Source organism: Denticeps clupeoides, unplaced genomic scaffold (genome assembly GCF_900700375.1).
Source record: "Denticeps clupeoides unplaced genomic scaffold, fDenClu1.1, whole genome shotgun sequence".
Taxonomy (NCBI): domain Eukaryota; kingdom Metazoa; phylum Chordata; class Actinopteri; order Clupeiformes; family Denticipitidae; genus Denticeps; species Denticeps clupeoides.
Genome location: NW_021629784.1, coordinates 1287531 through 1292898, shown reverse-complemented (window position 1 = coordinate 1292898; position 5368 = coordinate 1287531). Strand labels below are relative to the sequence as shown.

Sequence of the window (5368 nt, the reverse complement as noted above, 5' to 3'; positions counted from 1 at the left end):
AAAAAAAACACTAACATTGTTTATGCTACATTATACACTGTATGTATATCATGCAATACACCTAAATAATAATAATAATAATATAACACTAACAATAATAACAGTAATAATATTACAGGAAGGGAAGTATCATTGTTCAAAGCCACAGCCACAATGATTGAGTAATTCTAATCTTTAAGGATAAAATATTAATCAGTGAAAGAACAAACAAGAGGTATATTGGTTACATAAAAATTGGTAATTAAAATCAACTAATAATGACCTTCATTAATTCTTCCTTATTTGGTCCAAACTTGGATGGAACAGAGATATTCTGGGGAGCCGGTGTGTCAAAATCGGTGTTGTCACTTTCACACTCTCATACTGGTCACTGGCTGTAAGGAAACTGCCAACACTTTGAAACTGCGCTGCAGCACGATGGTCAAGACCATACAGCAGTTTACCAGGACAGGTTCCACTCAGAACAGGCCTTGCCATGAACCACCACATGTGGCAGGAACGAGAAGGAGCGCGGGGCTCCGCCCAAGGTTATTGTAGTTAACGAAAACGAACGATAAAACTAAAACTAGAATTGAAAAAGCATTTTCGTTAACTGAAATAAAGAGTTAAAAAAAAACGAAAACTAACTGAAACTGTTTTGTGTGTATACAAAACGAACTTAAACGAACTAATATTATAGCAAAAACGTCTTTGTAATAAGCCTTTTGGGTTGAATTAAAATCTATTTACTTCACGCTGCCAGTTTTAAGCCAGGTTTTTGACCATTATGGTAACACGTGGTCTGTGACGTCACGTGTCCATAGTCTGTCCGTGACGCTGCCGGCTAGCGTGATGGCTGCAGCGAAAGTCTGCATTTATATTGTTAGAAGAATACATTACAGCAAACTAGTAACAAAAACATAAAAGTTGAGGGTAAAGATAAAAAACATTAGGAGTAAATAGGATAGTTATAATTATAAAACAGATAAGAAAAAGTAAAGGAAACCAGAGTAAATGATGAAATAAATGTGCAGTGAGGTCTGATGGTGCAAAACAGGACGCCCAGCTGCAGAATTCCTCAATGGACCTAAAATAAAACACTACTGATACATCATTCTAACATAAGGCAGTATAGGCACACACAGTCCAATTAAATGTTTTATTCGTTTGTAAAAGCCCACCTGGTTGGTCTGGTGCTGCTGAAGTGGACCTGAAGGAGGCTGGAGGTCTGATCATCTTCAGAGGGTTTTCTGTTTTAAAACGAGAACGTGTGTTGCATTAAAGGTGAATAAATGTGATGCTGACCATCATGCTATATTAACATCAATCATTAAAATTCATCCTGGAACGCTTACGATCAGATCACCGCAAATGAATATCAGGTCTGAAGAGGACCTACATCCAGATGAAATGCTTCTAAATGACGAAAGGGAGAAAGCTGATTGAAACGCTCCTTACCAAGTTTTCTTGTTGATAAAACCTCAACCTTCTCATCAACGATTCCTTCAGGCTGAGGGTCTTCATCTCCAACCCAGATCACAGCTGCCTGCTCGTTTTCCATCTCGCAGCAGATAAAATGTCCAGGACTCAGCCATGCTGATTCCGAACAAGGCTTAAGGGGCAGGAGATCTTCTTTATCGAATACTGTGTCCCCCATCCCAATTCTAATCAAATTGTCTGGCAGGCCTTTTTGCTGAAATATAAAGCCTTTCAAACTTTGATCTGTAACAAAAAAAGCATAACTATAATAAGACAAGCAGGAAAAAAATTAAAATATAGGAAATCCAGAAATGTACTGTATCAGTACATTCAATAATTATTACAACACAATGTTCTTATAGATCTGGAATCCATTAACAGGCAACATGACAGATCTACACAGTTACAGAAACAGAAATGCTGGAGATTAAAAGATATATTAAAAAAATATATAAAAGATTTCAATAGTTTAAAAGCCGCGACCTGTTTAATATATCACCAAAACCAAAAAAAAAAGAGACACACGCCTGTCATGACGGCCCACTGCTCACCAAGGGTGATGGATAAAAGCAGGGGACACATTTTGTTGTGTGCACCGTGTACACTTTCACCATGCTGGACTCTAGGCAAGACAGACTTGTCTCACCTGGTTGCCACCACACATTATACCATCTAAACCAAATAAGTTGATCCTCGTCTCATCAGACCACAGGATGGTAATCCATGTATTAAGCAAACTGTTTGCAGGCTTTCTTGTGCATCATCTATATGACTGATTAGATGTAGTTTTTGGTGTACGGTCTGATCTCTGACCCTCAACCCCTCTTCAGCAATGCTGGCAGCACTTAATAAATTAATTAACTAACTAACTAACTTTCCCCACCAGTTCACACTTTTTTTTACATGATCCGTAACTCATGGAAAGCCATGTGTCAAAACTTAAATTAATTTAAAATGTAAAGTTCGGTTTTTGGATCTTTTGGTAAATGCGCGTGACCCATAGCTACATACGACATGGCATGAAGTCTCAACCCAGTCAGCTCAAATTGCAAAAACATGTTTTTACTTTTCCAACTTTGGGCCCAATTTGTGGGCGACCTGTAGGTTTGGCCTGGGTTCTCCATTGTTTCTGTGCGTTGTTTACATTACATTACATTACATTTACAGCATTTATCAGACGCCCTTATCCAGAGCGACTTACAATCAGTATTACAGGGACAGTCTCCCTGGAGCAATTTAGGGTTAAGTGTCTTGCTCAGGGACACAATGGTAGTAAGTGGGATTCGAACCCGGGTCTTCTGGTTCATAGGCGAGTGTGTTACCCACTAGGCTACTACCACCCCGTTGTGTGGGCTTCACATTCCCTTTAACATAACACATGATTTTCTTCGCCTTTTTATAGGATTTCCCGACCACTGTTGGAGGCACCGATGCATCCGATATGTCGGCTCATGCGAATCCGATATGTCGAATCTCCAGTTTCAACAGCTACCCACAGGGAGCCAAAAGCGTGTTCCCAGCACAATAGTAAATGGTCATACTGACAGGCCTAAATAAAGATTAATATTTAAGTTCCTAAAATGATGCACATGTGAATGAATGAAAATTGATTTGTCTATATTAGAAAAAAGGACATTAATATAAATATAGATTTTTACAGAGTGGGGTATAAAATTCACCTTTGCCGGCATCTGTGAATACTCCAGATTCAAGGATGGGAACGATGGAAAGGACCACCATCATCATCATCATCATCTTGTTCTGCATTCTGATCACTAAATGAAGAAACTAGAAAAGGGAAGTTCGTGAACAAACTTCGATTTTGGCTTGGAAGGCAAAACAAAATAAAAAAGGAAATAAGAAGAATAATTTTTACATTAGATAATCTTGTGTAAAGGGTTGGTCCATGGGCATGGTCTGTTTGGCTAATTCAAATTTTCAAATTAGGCGTTGTCTTTGCTGAGACCAAAATTTGTCAAGGGGAGTGGCTTCTCGTAGGGGTCATTTTTCGTCTACATGCATGGTCTGTTCAGGCATGTAGTAGTTTTCTAAGGGCGCGGTCTCTCCTTTAGAGGGGCGTGGCCTATTCGTAGGAGGGACTTGCAATAGGGGCCCAGGGGCATGACCTGTTCGGATGGCAGAGACGCCCATTATAAGTGAATGGGAACAAAGGGGATGAAAGTGAGGATTGTGGGGGTGGCCTAGTCGTAGGAGGTACTAGAAAATTAAGTTGGCCTCAGATGAAGGTGTGTACAAAGTTTCATGTCAATGTGTTGAAATTAGAATGGGTTAAAGTTCCCATTATAAGTAAATGGGGATAAAAAGGGAATGAAAAGGAGGAGCGTGGGCGTGGCCATTAGGGAAAAAAGGGGTTGAATGCAAAGAGGGGGTCATGAAGGTGCTGGATATTGAGTTTCGGGTGTCTAAACTAAAAATTGTGGTTGTGAGAGCCCGTCAAAATGTGGTCCCATGTTAAGTCAATGGGAAAAAAGGCTGGGTGTGGCACACGGGCGGAGTCACGTATTGCTTAGAAAAGCACAAGCACACCCCACAGCCATAGGCCGGATTCATGTGTAAAGTTTGAAAACTGGAGGAGGAGATGTGTGGCAAAAAAGATGTGTGGCTTTCCAAGCCAAAATAATTATACATGTATTAAATAAGGATATTACATATAGCAAACATGAACGATAAATGCATAAATCAATACACAATGCAAAATGTCATAATAAATATAGAACAATGTATCATAGTTAAACGCATAGTCTCATGTCATGTCTTATAGTTTATTGGCCCGTGCCTTGATATGATCGTTTCGTATGAACGTGGAAATCCGACACTCAGCAGGAGGGAAACGATCGCGGTTCCGTGAGCAGGAGTCTGGTCACTTGCTCTGGAAAACCGCACAGTGTATGCGATGCTAATGCTAAAACGCGCTTCTAGCATTCCCATAGATTGAAATCTGATTCTACACACACACACACAGACACACACACACAGACAGAGAGAGAGACAGAGAGAGAGAGAGACTGACAGACAGCTTTACTTTACTTTATTTAGCAGACGCTTTTATCCAAAGCGACTTACAAGAGGAAGACACCAGCAATTCTCGTTCGATTTCTATAGAATTTTGAGTTTACAAAACTAAGAGCCCTGATAAGGCCGAACTTGTCAGCAAAGAGCATGCTCGGAGATTGTTAAAAAATTATATATATAAATATATATATATATATTGTATTGTTTTGTGCAATGTGTACGCATGTGCGTGTGTAAGTGTTAGATTTGTCTGTAATACTTTTTGAATAAGAGGGTTTTCACCTGCTTCTTAAAAGTGGTGGTAGTCTCGGCTAGTCGTGTGGAGGAGGGCAGGTTGTTCCACCAGCCAGGGACAGAACAGAGTTGACTGGAATCGGAGACCCCGTGAAGAAGGAATTTTCAGTCTCAGCTCTACTTGTTACAATGACAATAAAGATTCTGATTAAAAAGTGACACTCAGTGGCGATTAGTTACAGAAAACACACACATACTGTAGACACCGCTGAAGTCCCGAATGTCGTGAGGCGGGTAGACGCGGCAGGTGGGTGCGCAAGCCCCGCCCCCCTGCTCACGGAACCGCGCCCCAATAAAGGTGTATTACACTTTTACATTTTACTCCCTTCTGCATGTTGGACTGGTGGCAGAAGTATGAACCAGTAAATACGTAAAACTGATTAAATAAAGACTCGATTTCATCGAATTAATGCGTTTCAAGGGAGGATATTTTAAATTGCCGAGGTCCGGGCGGTGTGGGAGAGTGAGCTGGCTTCTATTACATCGGACATAAGAGCGGTCCGGTCCGAGCTGAAGGAGAACAGGGGGACTGTTACTACGGAGCTGTCCGGACTCGGCGTTAAAGTGAACAACGTGGAAGAAA

At 40.6% G+C, this 5368-nt stretch overlaps 2 long non-coding RNA genes across 2 annotated transcripts; both read right to left on the bottom strand.

The window, feature by feature from the left end:
• Window positions 1-783: 783 nt before the first annotated feature.
• LOC114774244 (uncharacterized) lies at window positions 784-1530 on the bottom strand. The gene is made up of 3 exons (XR_003744771.1): window positions 1438-1530; window positions 1161-1229; window positions 784-1066 (listed from the first exon to the last, which is right to left on the bottom strand). It is a non-coding gene; the product is annotated as an uncharacterized LOC114774244 (long non-coding RNA).
• Window positions 1530-4822, bottom strand: LOC114774243 (uncharacterized). The gene is made up of 3 exons (XR_003744770.1): window positions 4774-4822; window positions 3138-3246; window positions 1530-1701 (listed from the first exon to the last, which is right to left on the bottom strand). It is a non-coding gene; the product is annotated as an uncharacterized LOC114774243 (long non-coding RNA).
• Window positions 4823-5368: the final 546 nt, after the last annotated feature.